The sequence below is a fragment of the Mustela putorius genome, unplaced genomic scaffold, assembly GCF_011764305.1.
Source record: "Mustela putorius furo isolate JIRA1106 unplaced genomic scaffold, ASM1176430v1.1 tig00003845_pilon_pilon_pilon, whole genome shotgun sequence".
Taxonomy (NCBI): domain Eukaryota; kingdom Metazoa; phylum Chordata; class Mammalia; order Carnivora; family Mustelidae; genus Mustela; species Mustela putorius.
The window spans coordinates 59,194,647-59,216,921 of NW_025421998.1; the positions used below are offsets into that span (position 1 = coordinate 59,194,647).

General features: G+C 41.1%; 1 protein-coding gene across 3 annotated transcripts in view; it reads left to right on the forward strand.

The window, feature by feature from the left end:
- The first annotated feature begins 316 nt into the window (after positions 1-316).
- Positions 317-22,275, forward strand: part of CREB5 (cAMP responsive element binding protein 5) — a 402,725-nt gene continuing 380,766 nt past the window's right edge. For all 3 annotated transcript variants that reach the window (XM_045062826.1, XM_045062827.1, XM_045062828.1), the window contains exon 1: positions 317-374. The gene's annotated coding sequence lies outside the window, so the exon portion shown is untranslated. The remainder of the gene's footprint in view (positions 375-22,275) is intronic.

Below are 22,275 nucleotides of genomic sequence, written 5' to 3' on the forward strand. Positions count from 1 at the left end.
CGCGAGGATTGTTTCCAAGCTGACTCACATCACTAATGTCAGGGAGCCGTGTCACACGGCGCTGGGCTCTGCAAGCTGTTGCTTGCGCGGTCGCCGCTGCGGCCGCCGCTCCCCCGCGGGTGCATCGGGGTCCGCTCTTGGGGCGGGGGCGGGGGCGGGGCGTGGCCGGGGCGGAGTCCGCCCCTTCGGCGCGGCGGCCCCGCCCCTCCTCTCCCTCCCCCGCGGACCGCAATGATTTAGAAGTTCAGGAATCCCACGTGACGTCACCGGGGGGGTGATGTAATGCACTCTAAATAGAATGTATTGTAATCTTTGCTCAGTCCAACGTGGTCCCTTCACCCGGGCTCCGCTCTTGCCTTCTCCACACTTGTTTGGTAAGTTCCTAAAAATACGGCTCGGCCACTTCTGGGGCTTTTGCATTTAGCTACTTTTGTTGCACTTGCCGCGGGAGCCATCTCGGGAGCGTACTTGGTTTGCAGGGGTTGGTTCTCGGCAGCAGCCGCGAGATTACTTGGTCCAGTGGGCAGGTCACAGGGCAAGGAGTAGGGAAGATGCGATGCATTTTTTTGGAGGGTGATCTGTGTTTGTAAACACTTTGGCGGACCAGAGGGAAGTCCGGCCCCAAATGCTGGTGGACTGTGGAATTCTGCTGTGTCCTGAGGCCACTCCAGAGACCCCACGCCGTGTCTGTTCCAGAGCGCGTCTCTGGCTGCCGCGCCGTGTGACTGGAGGGATGCTAACGTGGAGCGGGCGCCGTGTCCTCCCCGGCGTGATGCGTGTGTGGGAGCGCGCGTGTGTTTCCCTGACACGGGGAACAGTTATGAATCGGGGGTGTGTGTTTGCCTCCAGAGACCTGGCAAGGTGCGGAACCCTCCAGAAGTGCGGTCAAGCGGCGGTGGCAGCGGAGACGGCGAGCCAGGAGCCTCCCCCCGCGTCCCCAACTTCCCGGTGATGCGGCGGAACCCCCGGAGAAAGTTTGCAAACTTCCAGCGGGCGCGGCGAGGACGCCGGGTCACCTAGGGGGCGGGCGGGCGGGCGCGGGGGGCTCGCTCCCTCCCGGTGCCGAGCCTGCCGCTGCCACCTCTCCCGCAGGGCTGCCCGCCGCAGCTGGTGGGCGCGCGCGCTCGGGGAGGGGACGTGGCCCTTGAAGGGCACTTGGCTTTCGCTCCAGGCGCAGAAAGCTCGAGAGTGGCACGGCTCTGTTCGCTTTCAGTCCTGCAGCCGTCTCCTGCTTCCGTCCCGTTCTCGCTGGCATCATTACCTCTTCCCCGCCGCTGCCCCAAATGACAGCTCCCGCTTTTGCCGCGGCAGCGCGGTGGCAGTTCCCAGGACCTGGCGGCGGAGCCTTCCTCTCCTGCAGATTCTCCACGCAACCGCTTAAACTTTTCACGAAGTTCTTAGAGGGGCAAGACGCGAGAAGGAACCAAGGACACGTTTTCTTCGGGCAACTGCATCCCACTTCTTCTTTGCCGTAGAATTATTTCGGGGGGCGGGGAGAGGGAGTATCCGGTAGATTAAGCCTCAGAGCTTGTCCACCCCCTCCCCGACTTGGCCTGAACGGGTGCCACCCCCACTTGATGCTTGTTCAAGGCCAGGAACTGGAGTGGGTTGCTTGTATATTGCGTTGTCAGAGTCCTCAGAGTGTGTTTGATTTTTATTTTTCCCTCCCTCTCTGACATGTGTCAAGGAATAAAGGCTGGATACAGGTCCATTACGTCATTCTGCAGGCCAGTAAGTGTTTGATTAACAGCTTCAGATACTGAAGAGTTCGGGTTTAGAGATGCTGACCAAGCAACTCTGCTTTCCATCCCACCCGCAACATACTCGTACAGTCGCCCGTTCCGTGGGCATCTTTATTGCCCTCTCCTCCCCGGACCCCTCCTTCTCTACCCCCTCTCCCGCCCACACCGTTATCTCACTGGCCCCGCCTCCCCCTTTTAGTGCTTTCCCTGGGGCGATCCCTGTCCCCGGAGTGTGCCTAAGAGCTTCTGGTGTCTGAGGGGAGCACGGTACCTGATCAACACACACACAATCTGCCCTTTTCTATTATTTAAGAAAGGCACCAGCGAGCCCTCTTCTCCAGGGCGAAAAAGCTCTGTCCTGACAGAAAAGGCATCTCAGGAAACAGAGTCCTTATGATAATACCCTGTCCCTTTGGTGACTTAGGAAAGCAACACACCCACTGCGAACAAAGTACTTAATTTGACATAGCGCCTTTCTCCAGCCGAGTAGTAGCGGAAGAGGGAAGAAGTGAGGATGCTGATTAAATCAGATGTAGCTGAAAGAATCAAGATTCAACATTTCATTTACAAAGTGAGGGAATGTGAGTCGTTGAACCCAAAACACCTTACAATAAATTGATGTATATACTTCTTTCTCTTAATCTGAAGTTTCTATATTTAAAGAGGAAGTTGAATACCTAAGTCGTTGAATTGAGTCCGAATCTGCCTATCTGGCAGTGGAAGTGGAAACACTCTGTGTGTGACGTGTGTAAGGGATAAAAGTAAAAAGAACTCTAAGTGGGGGAGGGTGCGTGCGTGCAGCAGAAATTAAAAAAAAAATCTACTGACAGAGTTTTGGATTGAGTGGGGCAGAGGATTTGGGTGCTCTCTGATTTGAAGTTGGTGGAAGCTAAATTAAGGAACATTTATATTCTGAGTATGTGGGAATTTTGTGAAGAACACATGTTTTGTTATAATCAGATCTACTTTCTTCCAAGTGAAACAGCCTTGCTGTGGAGTAGGCATTTGTGAAACTCCTGTCTGGGGTCTAATTGACATCCTTCCCCAAGTTTGTGGCAGTATTTATTATTCATTCACATCTAGAGATGAAATAGTATAACCCCTGCAGAATGCATGTGCTTCTAAAATGTTAAACTTCTTGTTTGCGATGCATAGACCTGAAGGAAAAAATGGCCTGGGTCACCAGCACGGGAGAGCGTGATTAATGATCAGTGATTTAGTGATCAGTGATTAGTGGTTTTATTCAAACTGTTACCTCTGACCAGAAGCACACATCAGAGGATTAACAGGCTCTTTAGATAAATGCTCATTAGTGGAAGGGGAAAAGCAAAGATAATAGGCATGCACCCAGGGACAACTTTCGAAGAAAATCATTCCCCGTCTTCAGAATAATAAGCTCTATTAACAGAAAGCCCTTTTAATTTAAAACTTGCTTTTATCTTGTAAATCAAAGTTAGATGTAAAAGTTTGTAGTGCCATTATAACCTAAATTTTCCCATATCCACTCGATGTGGATTATCTCAGTAGCGATATTTTTTTTTATTTAAATAAACAATTGGACCTTCAGAGCAGCTGAACCCTGACAAGTTCTTAACTCCCAGGGTTTGAAGGTGTCCCCCCTTAGAGAATGGAGAGTGCAGCTTGCTAGCTAGATGGCGCACTGTTCTTTGGTGTTGTGTGCCGTTGAAATGCAGGCGTCTCAAGGAGCAAGTAGCTGCTTGCGAGGTGTTCTTCCTCACTTCCAACAAAGTTGATTCTGTGTAGGGTTGGAGGCTAGACAGTTCTACAAGTTTTTAGTCACATTTTCCATGTCAGTTAAATCTGGGGAGTTCAAGGCTACTGGAAAAATTAGTCTCATTACTAAAAGAAACTTAGCAAACGAGGGAGGAAAGGAGGTACCAGAGTCCAGGAGGTACCTCTTGGTTGCAGAAGTGATTGTAAAATACCAGACCTGTTCTTCTTTTTTTCTTTGTAAATCAAGAGCTAGTTTCACAATCTTGTGGTCTGAAATTGTGAAGCAAATACTCAAAGATTTATTTTCTTCCTAATCTTGCTGGTGAAATAGAAGTTACTAGAAAGAAAGGAAGAAAAAAATAAACCCGATTTGGTGACTGCAAGAAGCAACACGTTGCTGATTTTATTCTACGAATAATGGTAAGATGATGTTTCTTATGCTTATGAAGCAGAAAGGAACTTTGCAGTTAGTTAAATGAGGCCGAGCTTATGTTTTCATAGATGGAATTCAGAAATGGAATTCTTATTTCACACTGAATTTTAATGTTGCCTTTGTCGGTTTCCTGGGACTTGGTAGCATTTTGTATAGAAGGTGTGTGTGTGTGTGTGTGTGTGTGTGTGTGTGTGTGAATAAGACCATTATTTCCTGGGTAAAATAATGTTCATGGGCGTGTGAACTGCAGGGGGGAGCTATGAAGCATGTTAAATAATGTGTCAGGTAAGAATTCCTTTTTCCACAGGCCTTCATGAATCACTTTAATAAGTACTTAAGTTTTAATAAGGGAGGCATTTAAAAAAAAGAAAACTAAAAATGAAAATAAAACAACAAAAAAAAAATTCTCCACATCCAGACCTCGATAGGTATTCCCCTGAAGTAGGGTGCTGTTGATTGAATATCAGCTATTACTTGGGTTTTAAAACTTAAAAAGAAAACAATCATAGAACTCACTGGTGCCTCCCTGTAAATGTCCTCATTTTCCTTTGCATCATTTTATATAGATCTGTTACTTTAAAATCCTGACTGAGGCAGAACGACTTGTATTTTTCAACTTTACTAAGGGTAAACATGTTTGCTCAATTGATAATATCTTGAGGCTGTTTTTGAATGTAAATTGTTGATACCTGTAAACTGCCTGTCAATAAGAAGTCAGTTGTGACCTTATATAGTTTCTACATGAGTAGGTAGTTTATTAGAACATTCCCACAAAAACATGCCCACAAAAACATGGGCCCATCTTTGTGACATTGCAGCTTTGATTTGAACAGGAGGTTAATTGAATGGTAGTTTGCCCGAGAGACTTTTCCTCTATAGCTCTTCAATTACTGTAGGCTGAAGATTATCATACAACTAATTGTCAGTTTCCCACACCTTCGGATTCCAAACCAGTCGATCATGGCTGTTGGTACCACTGTCAAGTTCCTGGTCTCCTGATTTCTTACTATAATTTGCCTTTTAGCAAGGATGCATCACTTTCTATAGTATTTCCTTAGCCTTGGAGTTTGTTTCTTATTAAGCTGAAAATTGTTTCATGGGTTGGCGATGTTTGCTGTATCCTGAAGACGTGAACTTTGTGTTTGTAGTTGGTTTTCTTCTGATTGCATTGTTAGATTAAAATTGGGGATTTGAGCAGACTTATTATGTTTGTCATCTTTTTTTTCCCCCCTTCTTCACTTCAAAGCAGTGCTGTTAGTCACAAAATTAATGTGATCATGGCTGGTGTTTCCCATCTATACACTTCTTTTGCTTCTTACAAATTGGATTTCTACAGCAATTTAAGATCTTTTTTTAGAGGCAGCTTTCTTGGATGAAGATGGAGCAATGATCTCAGTCAATTCATTATCTTGTCCAGTTTGACTACTAGCTGTATTATGGGAATCTACCAATGCTTTTTATAAATTAGTGCTTAAAAATGTATATCCAGTACTATCTCTCTGAATGCTATTTAAGAAATTATGCAACTGAGATAAGGTAATGAACTGGGGAGGGCAATGGCCTCAAACATTTAAGTGTAAGAAGTACTTTCCGATATGATAAACAGACTTAAAGAACCTTTTTGTATTGTTATTTGTAAACTAAATAAGCTATCTATTTTGTGGCATTGTTTTAAATAGAAAATCTGACACTTTAAAAATGACATCATGTTAAAAGTTCTTATATTTTGTAATTAGGGAAAAAATGGGCAATTAGTGATTTTGAGGATCTATTAGTATTCCATTGTTGGAAATCGCAAATCATGGACTTAACATAGGAGAAAAAAGAACAAGAAGGCTTTTACAAATTTTCAGGTAGTGATAACAGTATATCAGAAACAAGAGTAAAATTTTTGAAGCTCATATTGAGACTCTGGGACTTTCAAAATAAAACTTACATAGTTTGGATAAATTTCAGAATGTATAAGATGCTTCTTTGGCATTTCTGTATTTCTTTCTGTCAGGCTCGCTCTATTATTCATTTATATTTTCTGAAAACTAGATCAGAATCAACGTAACACTTTAAAAACACTTATTTTAGTTGCTTCCTTCTGTTTCCTCAAGGTTTACAGTTCTAATCTCTTACCCGAAAATTAACAAGGATTGAAAACTACTATGTTGGCGTTTGGCTTGAATTCATCTTGGAGAGGAAGAATTCCTTTTGGACCAGGGATTCTGATGGCGAGCTAGAAAGGCTTGCTATCATGTATACAGAGTTGGAGCTAAGGAGGTCTTCTCATTGAAAGACCAACCTTGTCATTTTGCGGAGAAGAACCGAAGGCCTGGTTATGTTCCCTGGCTCACTGAGGCCTACAGCTAGAGAGTGCCAAAATGAGCCGAAAAGCCAGGTCCCGGCCTCCAGGTCGGGTTCTCTTTCCGTGAGCGAGGCTGCCATAAATGGTCATGAATGAGACATAACCCATGGCTTCGGAGGCTTTGCTCTTTTCAAATCTTTTGATCACTAACCTTTCAAAGACAATTTTTATCAGATCTTTTGAATGAGTCCCCTGACCATAAAACTGTAGTTTCTATTCTGTAATGCTAATTTTTTTTGTGTTGACCTCCTTATTGGAAAGCCATTCTTCTTATTCTCCTTCATTACTATTAGACATGCCCCATAAAACAGCACCCTCCAGATTTCATTTGAGACTAAAAATCAGACAGAGCTTAAAGATGTTCTAAAAGACCTCTCTAGGATAAGGCAGGAACTTTTGTTACTTCCTTCGTTTTCTTAATCACCTTTGAAGAAGGGATCTGAAAACTTATTTAAAGTTAAAATAAATCATCTTTCTTTGTGTCGAATAGAGCAACAAGTGTTACTTTCACTCTGGCAGATGTACTTGTAAAGCCCAGAGTCTGTCTCCAGTGTTTTATCTTTCCAGGTCAGTGTATATGAGAGAGTTTGGAGGGAAATGTTACTGCATCAGAAGTGAGTTGAGTCTAGAAGTACGCTATTTGAGGTTTGCCTGGCAAAGTTGACTAATCATAACTAATAGAAATCATGCATGAAACATAGGGGGCTCCTGAACACCACACATTTGATTTAAGATGACATCTTGGTTATGCTGTATTTAGGATGGAGAACAAGAATATCTCAATAGAAATCTTGAATTCATCTACTGTATGTGTTATTTGGCATGACCCGTAGTGTTCCTTTCCAGCTCTTTGTGTGAACACTTTATATCAGAATTTAGGTCTCTTTCATTCTCTTATTACACTGAGGAGCCCCTGTGTTGCATGATTCCTCAACTACAACACATTTCAGCCAATTTTATGCAGTTCTCTCTCTGCTGGCTTCCCAAGGGGGAAAACCACACGCAACAAAAAACATCTTTGTTTTTGTTTGAATTAGCTGATTATAAGAAGAAATACATTTCATCTCCCATTGCCAGATCTGGTAGGAACCTTGTATTTTATCAAAACAAGATCTTCTTCTCTAAGTAAGCGATGATGCTGTTTGGCCTCTGAATGACCAGGTCCTAATCCTTGCACCAGAGGGGAGAAGGCATTGAAGATGAGGTCTGTTTCCACCAGGGTGGCTGGGTGTGATGTGGCAGGCCCTCATGAAGAGCCCGATCTGCCTTCCTGCAATGACAGCGTTGTCCAGAAAAACACGGCCTTCTGGGAGGAAGGACAGTATTCCCAGTTCTTGAACTTCTAAATTCTGAGCAGGGACTGTGTTGAAAATGGCTCTCAGGATGCAGAGGGTTGTCTGAGGTTATTTACTAAACTGCAACATGGTAAAACATAAGCCAGAACAGAAAAGCTTTGAGGGTCTTCTTCATTCATTCTCTGCATTTACCTTATACCGATGTTTTTCTAGATTTATTTTAAGTATCCGTTCTGGTTACTCTGCTTTTACGAGTGACTCTACAATAACAAATCACGAGTGTGTGCCTAACGGGGGAGGGGACATTTTTCCATGAAGGAAAACAGATTTTAATATCCAATCATAGAAGAAATAAGTAGCAAGACAAAAGAGAGAAAGGTTTGAAATTGAATTGATGGCATCCCAGGCTCTGCCACAGCTCTACAAAACTGTGTTGTTCATGGCCACAGGAAAAGACTAAGACTAGAAGAGTGAATCCTCAAAGTGCTGCCTTCAACTCCTAATGCTTCTCTGCCTCAATTTCTTCATGAGTGATAAAAGAATGCACTGTCCAACAGTGGGAGCCATAAATGTAAGCCACCCATGTAATTATAAATGTTCTAGCAGTCACGTTAAGGAGGTAAAAAACAGTTAATTTTAATAATGTATTTTATTTAACCCAGTGTATTTGAAATAGTATTTCAACATATACTCAATATAAAAATGTTGAAGAGATACTTTGTGGGTGGTTGTTGTTGTTGTTGTTGTTTTTTAATTGTTGTTGTTGTTGGTCCCAAGTCTTTGAAATCTGGTATGTAGTTTACAGTTAACGTGAATTACAGGTCTCAATTCTGGCCAGTTGCGTTTCAAGTGCTCTTGTGGCCCATGTTGGCCAAGTGACAGTGGTGTCAGACAATGCAAATCTACACTCTGGTCCAGTGGTTCTTAATCCTGGTAGCCCAGTAGAACCACCTGTGGGGTCTGTAAAAAGTAAGGATACTGCTCTCCACGCCCAATTCTGATCTGATCGGTTTGGGGTGGGGACCTTGGCCTTTGTATTTGTAAAAAGCTCTGAAAGTGTCTCTAAAATACAGCCAGGTTTGAGAACTGCAGTTGTAACTGATCTCTACGGTGTCTTCTGCTCTAACATTCTATGACCTATTGATAGAAAGGGATTTCAGGAAAGCGTTGAGTTCAAGAGCAGCAAGTGGTTGTCCTAGGGATGCTGCACACTACGAAAAATATTTAAGGAAGTATAATCAAGAAAAATTAAAGTGCACGGATTGAATGATTTTGAACACAACTCTTTGTGCCACAGATGAACTCTGCTTTGCATGACTTTCAAATATTTTAAATGGTTTTAAATGGCTGGCTTCCCCTCCAAATCTTAACATTCGATTTGGTTTGTATGCAGCCTCTCTAGAAACCCTCCTTGCTGGAAAAGGTCAAGATTGCCCCATTTCGGTTATTTTGCTAGTTTACTTCTTTGCCCCAGGTACTACTTGACTTTAGCTCTTCTTGGAGGGAAAAATCTTACTGCATTTAAGACAGTTGGATCCCCTCGTGTTTCCCTCTAAGCTTTTAACAAGCTTTGTGTCACTGTAGAGAACAGACTTGCCCTTTGCAAGATGTTAGTTATAGCTCCTTGACTTAGTTTATTCTCTTTGTCATCCTGTAAAATATTAGAAGAATCAGTATTTCTCAACGCCCACCAGAATGTGCTCCTTTAATACATTTTTAACAATATGCCAGTTTGTGCATTCAGTACAAGGATACGAAGGACCCAAAATTAAAAACAATGATTTCTAAACTCCTCACCATCTTCTTTCCAAGTCAACAAACAGTCTTGTTTATGGAGGGGAGGAGAGACCTCGAGGATGGTCCCTTGTGACTTTGTGCTGCTGAAAGCCTCTGCATTCCCGAATCTGTGAGTCATTCCACCCCGAACCTCTCTCCTTATCCCCTGCATAGCAGTCTGTTTCCAAGTACATGTCTGTGTGGCCATGTGCTTTTTAAACATAACTTACAACCATCATTTTTAAGTATAGAATGGCACATTTCTGTACATTTTGTGGTGAATATGTTTGTGTCTTCTGTCATGTTATTCACTGGAAAAATTTTAACCTCCGTTTAATAGAAGAAACTGAGGGGTTGACAAGGCAAGGCATCATGTTCATTAATTAGAAGGGTGTGAGACCAGGGCTCCCATTTATTAGTGCCTAAAGATAAGCACTACTCCGGGTAGTTTCCAGGTAGGCATTTTCCAATTGTGTGTACAATTGCTCCTGTCTTTGAATTTACAAATAACATTTTTTTTTCTGATGCTTTTGCATGTATTATTTGCACTTAAATGATTTCTCTGCTAATAACTCTTGCTTCCCAGCTCCAGGCTACATGTACCTGGATTGATGAACAAGTACATCTGGGTCTATCAGCCTCTTCACGTGGGAGCTATTTTAAAAGTTGCATGGAGACATCTGTTACAAACCTGTGTTTTTAGTGGTATCTAGGGAAACTTTCTCTAAGGCTACTTTGTGATGGACTGTTGAAGACTTGGTGGAAAGACAATGAGATTAAAAATGTAAATTTTTCAACTCTTTTAGGGATTGAGAGTAAAGGGTTTGGGACATTCATTTACAGAGCAAGATAGAGAGATTCTGAATCTTCAGGAAAACATTTTAGGTCTTGCTTTACCGATGTGCTGTCTTCACACTTGGCCTGGAGTCGTCATCTGCTTTTGAGTATTTTGTCTTTGTTTTCTCCTAATCATCACTAGGGTTGAACTTAGCTACACACAGTTTCTGTCCGCAACTCTCGGTCTTCCACGCACGAGCTAGAAGCTATGATTAATCATGCAGTCTGTGACCTGTGCCAGGGATGGGTTAGTTCGGGGCGTCTTCTAAGCATTATACTAAAGTTAAAGCAATTTTAGTATCCACACATATATGTGGTTATGGTGGTTAAGCTTGTATAGAAATAAAAACCTTGGCCAGGGAGGACCCGGATGTGACTAGCATATATATTTGCAAATGTGATTATCATCTTTTTAAGGATGCCCATGGATGAACTGTTCTTCGATTGAGCAAGCATCTATTTGTCACATTGATTTAGATGCACACGTTGTTGATTGAAAGATATTGCTAGATTTAAAAAAAAAAATTGAAACCATATTTGAGACACTCTTCTTTTCTAATATGGCCTGGTTAAGCACACATTGTTTACAATTTCATCTTCCAGCTTTGCAAAGCCAGATGACTAACAACCACCATTCTTAGTGCCGTGCTGGTGGACGTCATCAAAGATGATGGCGCACAGTGTTTTGGCACCGTGAAGCAGCATGTAATTTGAAATTGTACTTTTTGTTAAGTACCCATGCTAATCTCCAAATCATTCAAAACATTAAAAAAAAACAAAACAGTGTTGTCTGCTCATTGGATGGAGGCAGCGCTGGCAAAGATGAACATTTTTTTTTTTTCTTGTGCCTTAGGAGCACTTGCAAAAACCAGGCATTTAAAAAAAATTACAGGGGTGCCTGGGTGGCTCAGTGGGTTAAAGCCTCTGCTTTTGGCTCAGGTCATTATCCCGGGGTCCTGGGATCGAACCCTGCATCGGGCTCTCTCCTCGGCAGGGAGCCTGCTGTCTCCTCTCTCTCTCTGCCTACTTGTAATCTCTGTCTGTTAAATAAAAAAAATTACATGTAATTATTTGACATGCCCTTTGGGAGGGACAGTCTTAAGACAGACAAGTTAACCCTTTAACCCGATTTTTTTTTTACCATTTCCAAGAAATGTGCTTTTTTCCCCCTAAAGCACAAAAACTATAGTATCTTTATTTTTTAAATTAAAAAAAAAAGTTGTTTTTTTTTTTTTTTAAAGATTTTATTTATTTATGTGTCAGAGAGAGAGAGAGAGAGAACAAGCACAAACAGGGGAGCAGCAAGCAGAGGGAAAAGCAGGAGGAGCCCAATGCAGGGCCCAATGCCAGGACCCTGGGATCATGAACTGAGCCAAAGGCAGACACTTAAGCAGATGAGCCACCTAGGTGTCCCAAACTATAGTATCATTAAAAGGAAGGTTGTAAATGGGATGCTTATTTAACATTTAGCAGATATTTTAGGAGGTCTCCTTAGGAAGTCTTATATTCCTTTATATAGTTGTAGTTTTTTAGTGTTTAAAACAATAGGAGATTCTGGAGACTGGAGGTACAACAGCGTATATATACTTCACAGTATATGGAGTCATATTGGATTAGGACCTGCTCCAAGGACCTCGTTTTAACTTGACTACCTGTAAAGATTTTATCTCTGAATAAGGTCACATTTTAGGGTACTAGGGATTTGGGGACAGGAACACGATATAATCCATAGCAGTAGGTAAGCCTTTCAAGCAGCACCCAGGGCATGTAGTAGTGGGATCCCTCAGGAGCTGGCAGATTGGCAGTGAAGTGGCTCATAACCAGACATTTTTTAACACATGTTAAAAATAAATTTCTGATGGACCCCCAGCAAAACTTAGAACAAGTCTTCAGAGTTGGGGATACACACATTACCAGGTATGGACAAAGCCAACAAATCAAGGCTGTGCCTTAAAATAGATATATACACATTGATTAATGAATTTGCTAACATGGACATTGTTCTTGGTTTGGCCTTGAATTTATCTTCAGAGTATATGAAGGAGCAGTGCTAAAAGAGCGGTACCAACTTTTAACCTTGAGAACAAAGAATTAAATACAATTAGTTTGTCACCCTGCCAGGCGTAATCATTGTTTTGATGTGATAATGCTTATTCATAAGGACAATAGCCACAAGTTTCCATATACAACACACACACACACACACACACACACAGTTGAACATAGATTTTTCAATGCAGGGAAAAAGAATCAGCTTTTTTAGGTGTGAATAATTTATGCTTATGTGCTATCTTTATTTTATACAATGAAAGCATAGAGGACAAAATTCTGTGTTTTAAAAACATATCCTAATAAATAACAAGTAACCCAGTTAAAAATGGGCAAATAATCTGAATAAGCAGTTCTACAGAGAAGATAATCAGGTGACCAATAAGCACATGAAAAGATGGTCAGTGTCACTAGTTATCAGGGAAATGTAAATCAAAACCATAGTGAGTTACCACTTTTGTACCCTGTAGGATGACTATAATAAAAAAGACAGACAATAGCAAGTTTTGATGAGGATGTGGAGAAATTGGAACCCACATACATTGCTGGTGGGTTTGCCTAATGGCACAACCACTTTGGAAAATAGTTCAGTAGGTCTTTAAAAAGTTAAAACATAAACCTTGTGACCCAGCAATTCTTCTCCTAGGTATACACTTAAGAGAAATCAAAATATATGTCGACACAAACACTTGTGAATGAATGTTCATAGCAGTGTTATTCACAACAGCCAAAATGTGGAAATACCCCAAAGCCCATTAACTGGTGCATGAATAAACAAAAAGTGGTCTACCCATATATTGGAATATTACTTGGTCTTAAAAAGAAAAGAAGTATTGACACATGCTACAACATGCATGACACTTGAAAACATTATGCTAAGAAAAAGTGTCATATACAAAGGATTGCATATTGTATGATTCCATTTACATGAAAAGTCTAGAACAGGAAAATCCATGGAGAGAGAAGGTGAATTAGTGGTTGCTAGGACTGAGGGTAGGACTGGGAACTTGGGGGTGACCATTAAGCCCTTTGTGATTTCTTCTTGAGATGATGAAAATATTCCAAAACTATTGTGTTACTATTTGCGCAAATCTGTGAATATTCCTAGGCCATTGAATTGTACACTTGAAGTGGATGAATTGTATGGTATGTGAATTATATCTCAAGAAAGCTGTTAAAAAATAATACATCATGGAGAAAAATACAGGATGCTAAATGTAGTTAGGTTATATGCAAATAGGGCATTTTGATCCAATAACTTCTCTACATGTTTGGGATGAATATATCAAGATAAGTATGGAGAAATGTTGGTAGAAGCATTACAGATACTGGAAATAGGAATGGTCAACTACTGAAAGTCTCAGAGCATATGCCATGTGTCTCCAACCCATACCTATATCCTGGGCCAGGAGCCCTGATTTCTAGGTTCATTCTGGACATTTCCTCCTAGACCGTCTGCTGCTGTTCCCTAATTTTCAAAATGTCCCGACAGGAACTAATCTTTATACCATTTCTCCTTCTGACACACCCATTTGAGTAAGGGCCACCATCATCCTCTGGGTTCACAACTTGAACTTCAGTTGCTGACTTTGTCTTTCCCTTTGGCCATCACGAATGGGTCACCACCAAGTCTTCTAGACCCCATGGAGCAAAGTCCTGTGATTTTTGTTCTTCTGCCCTGTCTCCTTCTCAACCTCTTCCTTCTGTGAACAGTGAATTAAGGGGAATAGAATTATTTATCTAGTCTCTCTTAACCTGCTCTCTCAATCTACTGTGTCAACCTTCATGACCAACACACCTAGGAACTGGACTTACTCCTTTTTATAGATAAGTTAAGTGAGGCTCAGAGGGTAGGGACAAATCAGTTAATGGGACAAAGGAAATGTAACCAGTAAATGGAAGAATTGGGGTTTAGAACTGTTTTGACTTGTCCCTGAGCTCAGACTCGTTCCATTGTAACTATGAAATAAATCCTTCTCCTCTGTGGCTCTAAATGTCTCATTTCTCTGCTCAAGAGCCTTCATCAATGTCTGTTTTAAGCCCCTTAGGGCAATCCCAACCAGCATCTCTGTAGGTATAGCCCATATTCAAGTCAGATCCATAATAAACTCTTGTTTGTGTGGGGTGCCTCTCTGCGAGGTTGAGATTCTCCTCTTCCCTGCAGCATTTGTCTTTGTCCAGCACACCCTTTCCTCCCACCCCTTCACCATGTGCCTGTGCAAACTCCTCTCCTGATCTCTCAAAAATGAAATGCAGAATTAATTCCTTAATATTTTCTTAATATTTTTTCTTATGATTAAAAATATCTTCTATTATAGTTATTTTTATATTTGTCATAATTTCCTTCTCTTGGATTATAAGCTCTATAAAAAAGAATTGACTCTTGCTCGGTGCTGGTTTCCCTTATAGAAACCTAGCATATAGTTCTTTATATGGAGTAGATAAATAATCTTGAGTGATTTGATGATAGGGGTGCTTGGATGTTGTTCTTTGTCATGAATTTCCTACTACCAGAGGGAGACGTTTGATGTTTGGCGAGGGCTCCTGGGAAGACCAGTCTAGGGAGAGTCTTTAGGTATGTTGATGGCTGTCCCTACAGCATAAAAAACTATTGTAATAATATTTCAGAACTTCAAAAATGGAGTGAGATTAGGAAATTGCAGAGAATTTCACAACCCCAAGGAATCATTGGCTTTTCATTTTTACATTCTCTTCCCTACCTGGTCCAGATAATAATTTTTAAATAGTTTTAATTAGAACACAGATTCCTTTTTAAAGGCTGCTTCCTTCACTTAAAACTATACCACAGGCATTCTTTCATGTTGCTATGTAGTTTTCAAAACTGTGCTTATGCATCATATTCCATGGAATTGCTAGACCGTAATTTCTTAACTGTCCACTGTATTTCACATTTAAGTTTGTTGTGCATTCTTTTTTAGGATTATAAAAACACACATGGCCAATCTTTCAGCAGGGGAAATAGGTACTCTGAAGACCTTAAACTCCTTCTTCTTATGCTGGCTAAAAATACCTTCCTTGAGGGTTGAGCTTGGGTACAAATGTGACAGAGCTCCAGTTCGTCCTGGGCACTCTCATACTTTCATTCCTTTTATTTCTGCCCCTCTTCCTCTGGGCACATTCTGTTCCACTCCAGTGCCTGTCAAGGAGCTCAGGGTTGCCCATCTCCCCCACAAGCAGTGTCTTGTGGAAGACACTGCTCGGTCTTCCACACACCCTGGCCCTCATGCTCCTCCTCCTAGCCAGATCCTCTCTTGTTCTCTTGCTTCTCAATCTTGCTAAGATATTAAATCATCTATTTGCTGGGAGTTTGTATTTTTATTACAATAGGACTTCTGGAGATGGCCACGTGGTAGGCCAACAAGGTGCATCATTAAAGGTGTCCTTTTGCTCTTTTCAGATAGAACTCTTCCGGGTTCTAAGGGTATGTCAGTGAACCAACATACAAAATCTCTATACAAATAGGTAAATACATAATTCATCATATAGCAGTAAGTGCTAAAAAGAAAGATGAGACTGAGTAAATAGATACCGTGAGCTCTTTCTTCCTTCAGCTGGAGAGTCAGGGAAGGCCTTTCTGACAGGTGAGTAGAGAGGCTGGAGGGAGGGGCCCTTCCTGCAGGGCTGTGGAGAACGAACTTGCAGACAAAGGATCTGCTAGCACACAGGGCCTGGTATGTTCAAGGGGCTGCAAGGATACAGACATGGTGGTGGTGAGGAAGGAGTGGGAAGTGATGGGGGGACTCACATACGATGCTGTGAGACTTGGATGTTAATTTTAGCAACAAAGGAAGCCACTGGGTAGTTTTGAGAAGAAAATCCATCACCTCTAAGGACCTTCTTTGTAGTCAAAGAGTGGGCTTGTGTAGGCTAGCGTGGCAGCAGAGAGATGTGTCAGGAGGCTAGAGACTGGCATCTTGGGCTGCGTGATCATGGGAGAGGTGGTGAGAAGGCATTTGGCTTAATTGGAAGGTAAAGCTGAAAGGACTTGCTGACAGGTTGCCTAGGGAGAAGGATGCTGAGGTTACTGACCCGAGACCCTGGAAGGTTGGAGTTCCATTAGCTGAGATGGGGAAGATGGTTTGGTGGGTGAGAAATGGAACTCAGCTATGGGTGTGTTACATGTGAGATGTCCAGTAGATGGGAGATGCTGACTCTGGTATTCAGGGAGGGGGTTTGGGCAACAGGTAGAGAGTCAGGATCACAGTCTTGGCATCAGCTAGGCCAGGCTCATCTCACAACACATAGTTCTTCATGCAGGGGGCCCCAACCACATTGGAGTTTTAGGTCCTTGAAAGCACCAAGCCCTTCTCAGCTATAGGGCCTTTGCATATGCTGTCCTTTTGCCTTGACCATTCCTGCTGAGACTCTGCCTGCTTTTTCCTGGCTTCCTAACCTAAATTAGGTTTCCCTGTTAAAAACTCCTGCTACCCTGAACTTTTGTTTCTTAGCTTTTATCAGTTTTTTAGATTTATATTTCTTAAAGTGATTTTTAATTTTTTAAAATTTGAAATCCATATGTTCCGCTAGAATCTGAATTCCGATCATGCATATTTAGTTTATCACCATTTTCCCAACATCTAGTGCTGACATATTGCAGACAGTGTTGAAGAATATTCTTCAATATTTGCTGAGTGAATGGATGCCTGCTATTAATTTATTACTTTACACACGATATATTACAGTTCCTCTATTTGTAAGCATATGATTTCATGAGTAATCATACCTAATGATTTTCTTATCTTCTTAAAACATAGACTAATTGATTACTTAATGGCTCCATGTATTTTTTTGTGAAGAAACACTTTCTTATTTGGTGATAGAAGGGGGTGGGCTGTGGTTAGAGTGAATGATCACTGGACTGAAACTTTGAAAAGAAGAATTTAAGGCTTATATAAACTTCCTAATCAAAATACCCCACCTCCTGTTTCCTTGTCAGCCTCTTTGTTGCATTTATTTTCTTTCCTTTTTTTTTTTTTTGAAGATTTTATTTATTTGACAGAGGGAGAGAAATCAAAAGTAGGCAGAGAGAGAGAGGGGAGGAAGCACGCTCCCTGCAGAGCAGAGAGCCCGATGCGGGGCTCCATCCCAGGACCCTGGCTCGATCCCAGGACCCTGGGATCATGGCCTGAGCCAAAGGCAGAGGCTTTAACCCACTGAGCCACCCAGGCGCCCCCTCTTTGTTGCATTTCTGTGGACACCTCTATCTAACATTGCCTGGGGTTATTTTATAGTGACCTTTGACAAGACCTATTACTTCCTCCTCACCATGTTTACTGCCATGTTTATCCGGGAAAGAGGCCAGGCTGGCAGGGGAGGGGTGGGAGTGTGGTGGGGCAAGAAGGGATCTGAACTGGGTGAGGACTTCCTTTGGTGGCTCTTAGAAAGGTCTGTTGTCTCCAGCCTCATTGGGGACAGTATAGGAAATTATATCTGAGGGAAGAGATATAATTTACTGAGAAAGAGTTGTTTGCTCGTAAAAGAGCTCTAGGTCTCTGTCTTTGGTAGTGTAGAACTGTTTGAAAAACAGGATTAAATTCGCGAATGATCTTTGTACTGTGTTTAAAGCTAAAGTGAGCTTTCAGAGGTGCCTATATTGTTTGAGAAACACATACACTGGTTTCATGAGTTACATGGGTCTCTATAGAGATTGATTGATGTGTATGTCAGTTGGGGAACTTCAGGGTCACAACTTTATAGATATAAGGTCACCAACTTTATAGATAACATTGTGGTGAGAAGCATCTACTCAGCAAATATGTATTGAGCATTTATAATGCTAGACATAGAGTGAGACACTGAGGAAGCATGGGGAACAAGAGAGAGGTCTTTGCTCTCTGGAGCTCATAAAATCTGTTGAGTATCATTCTCCTCATCTATAAGATGGAGATCCCAGTAATACCTACTTCATAGCATTTGTAAGAGGAGTAAATGGTCACTTATGTGAAAATGTTAACTAGACTGAAAAATGGTATATAAATTATGAGTGGCTATTACGGTTGGTATACCAAATATAGTTATTATTTCTTTTGGGAATAAATCCTGATTCATTATTTCTAGTTTTGAATATCCTTCATCCCTATATGACCTAAGATTTTATTCTTATAATTTAGGGAGCTTAAATTTTCTTTCACTAACAAAAAAAGAAATGTGAGGTATGCAGCTTGGGTTATAAACAGTTGTGTTAGTTAGCCATTGCTGTTTAACAAATCAGGCCCCCCATCCCCAGCATATATCTATTTAAAAGATTTTTTTTGAACTTCTTATTTTTATTTTTATTTTTTTAGAGAGAGAGAGAGAGAGAGAGAGAGAGAGAGAATGTATATGTGAGTGGGGGTGGGTTGGAGGGGCATGGAGAAGGAGAGGGAGAATCTTAAGCAGGCTCCACGCCCAGCACAGAGCCTGATGTGGGGCTTGATCTCATGACCCTGAGATCATGACCTGAGCAGAACTCAAGATTGGATGCTTAACTGACTGAGCCACCCAGGCACCCTTCTCCAACATGTATTTATTAACTCAGAGTTGCTGTGGGTCAGGAATCTGGTTATGGCTTAGCTGGGTCCCCCTGCTCAGGGTTTCTCTCAAAGCTGTGATCAAAACTTTGGCCCGAGCTATAGTTTTCTCATCTAGGGGAGGATCTACTTCTAAACTCATGTGGCCATTGCAGGTCTCAGAAGATGCACACCAAGCTCATTTATGTGGCTGCTGGCAGGCTACGAATAAAGCAAGGATTCTAAGAGGTAGAAAGTGAGATATAAAAATCACAGTTGTTTTTTCTAATATAATCTCAGAAATAACATCCCGTCACATGTGCTGAATTCTGTTCGTTAGAAGCAAGTCATTAAGCCTGGCTTGTATTCAGGAGAGGAGATGACACACATGTGCATTAGAAGACTGGGATCATTGGGGGACATTCCGAGACTGCCTGCTACACAGTACTTGTAAATGATACTTGGAGTTAATGTTGTATCTATAGCATTAATAATGGACACTATTTGAAATGAAAGACATAAAGGAAATAAGCGTAGGGGAAATAGCCTATTTCCCTAAGACACCATAGTTAGGGAAGACAATGGAAGCTGGTATTAGAGCCTTCTTGATTTTGAGTTGTAACCAGTAAAGAATCCTGGTTCATTCTTATACTTTCGGCATGGGCTCATGCTTGGATGTTTACAACCTTTCTGTTTTTCAAGAAAGCATTCGTAAGGCACTTTCAAACATTAGTGGTAAACCAAGGGCAGTCTCTCCTAAGAAGAGTATCAGAGTAAAAAATGGTAATTTCAGTTTGTCATTTCACATGATTGATTTCTCATCTGTTCACTTGATCACTTTTAACCTATACTTGAAAACAAAGCTGGTTCAGTCATTTGGAGATTAAGGGGGAGAACATTCCAGGTATAGAGGAGACCTAGTGCTATGGGAATAAGCTTGCCATGGTTGAGAAGAAGGAAGAAGACCAGTGTAGCCCAAGTGTAGTGGACAAGGGGGCAAATGCTATGGGATGACATTGGAGGTGAGGTGTGCTGAGCTGTGTTTGGGGTTTTGATTTCAGTCTACATGCAGTGGAGAGCCATTGCAGGGTTTGGGTGACCGCAAACAGCTATGGGTTATTGTGATTTTTTAGTGATTCTGATTGCATTAGTTATTGCATCTAGCTGTTTGGTTTTTTTTAATACTCTGAAATCTATGAACTAAAAGCCATGCTTGGGCAATAATAAAACAAACATGGAAGCTTTGTAATAGGATGTTATAATTATGCAGTGTGTTAATAGAGTTGAAGAGTTGTGTATTTCTACCAGCCAATGACAAAAGCAGTGGGGTGGGTGCACTTGGAACGAGGTCCTCATAGCATAGGGATTCCTAGTATTACATTAGTTTCATGTGACAGGACTTACAAGAAATTCATTCAGAAAAACATTCAGTGTAGGAGTCTTTTTGGCATATTCGGTGCATATTTTCTCAAACAAGAAGCCCTCATTTTTCTGTTGTATCATTCATGGCTATTGCCTCTGTGTCGTCCTAGGGCTTTTTTCTAAGCCGGCAGACACCCAGATTTGGCAGTGTCTTCTATGATTTTGAAGTTAGAACACACCATTTAAAATAGTGGTCTTGGTAACTTCTCCTTCCTCTAAATTCCCCCTGAAGCTGACCTTGTGAGAAAAATACCCCAAAGAGGAACAAAAGGGAATCTATTTTTCCTGAAAGAGTCACTAGGCAGGGTATGTTCCAGAGTTTTAACATGGGAAAATCAACCAGTCCTAATGCTCAAATCTACTTGTTGTTGTGTTCCTTTCTGAGTAAAGATGAATTTTAGTTCGCTTGCACCAACATGGCAAAAAAAGTTAAACTATATCTCAAGTTTAAGGATTCCCTTACTTTTTAAAAATTTTAAAGAGAAATTTACTGTTTCCTGATTTTAAAAACTCATGGAAAATACAGAAACTTATAAAGAAAGAAATTCTAACCAAAGGTAGTCACTGTTGGTAACTTTGATGTATAGTCTCGTATAATCTATGTCTTTATTCATCCATATCATCTAGTTATAATTCATAGGGTATTTGCAGATTTGTGTTTGGATTTTTTCCTACTTAGCATTCCTTTGTGAACATTTCCCGGAGGTCATGATTTAGTTCTTGAAAATACAGTTTTAATGATGGTATAATCTTCTGTTTGTCATAATGTCCTTAAGCTGTTCTATTATTGGACACATAGTCTATTTTGAATTTTTCTCTGATAATAAATAATATTGTGGTAAACCTTCCTACACATAACCCTTCATCTGCTCCATCTCTCATTTTTTCCAAAGGAATTATTCTAACAAGTGGATTTTGATACATTCTGTTAAATTGCTTACAAACATCTTATACCAATTGCCTCCTCATCGCCACCACTATGCAGAGTACCTATCAAACTTGACCTTTAACCAGGATTTAAATAGTCCTTAAAAAGGAAATACTTGCCACTTTGTTAGTCAAAACTTATTTTAACTTGTTTTTATTTGATGAAAAGGAACATTGAACATGATTTCCATTTATTTGCTCTGGCAATTTGTCATTGTCTGTTCACGTCTGTCTGTGGCTTTGGTCATTTTTCCTCCAGGGTATTAATATTTCAGATATTGAAATGTATACTTTTTAATATGCACCCTTTATCCTTAAAACTTAGAGGCACAAATACAGCCGTATACTTTCAAAAACATTTGTGTGTGTAGTTTATATATAAGCCTGCAAATGTGTAAACACATTACATTTAGAGTCACTTTATTCCTGCTTGTTATAGGTTCAGTTAGAGCAATCTTCCTTATGTTTTTCTGTGCATCTCTCCTTTTCGCCTACAGTAATAAAAATCTTAAAAGATCCAGACTTCTACTTATGTCATTTTATTCAACTACACTTTTGGGTGGCAGCCTGCCAACCAAGGAAACCACAGTCTGAGAAGAAGCTCATGTGAGAACCGAAGGGGTCCATAGCACCAGCGGAGAGGGTAGTTGACAGAGGGAAAAAGACAGCTTCTTGTTGATACCACGTGAAGGCTGAGCTTCCCAATGCCAGCAACGAGTGAGCGAGTGAGCGGGCTTAGCGAGTCAGGCTGCGGGGCTCAGGAATTTCAGGTATCTGACAGCCCGCTCTCTTTTCCTGCCTTTGGCCAGAGGCAATTCGCTCATCTCGGCTCCATCTCTGCTGCCTCATTTTATAATGGAGGTAATCATACCTCAAAGGTATGCTCTAATTAATTACTCTTAGAGACTCTGAAAATATAATTGCTAATTATTATAACTGTTAGATTATTAATTCTTCACTCTTTTTTATAGAATTGTAATCATCTGTCCAGATTCACACCCGGTGTCGATCCAGAGATTTGTGGAGACCTTGTTGCCAATTTTTTTTCATAGCTTCTACATGCTCAATGTAGCCCACTCTAAGTGAATTCCTTAAAATATAGAAATCTGAAAGTTGGTTGGAAGTGTTTAGAAAGTTTGGAGTTCCGAGAAGTGGGAATCCAAAAAAATTAGAAAAGTTTAAATTCCCATAGATCATT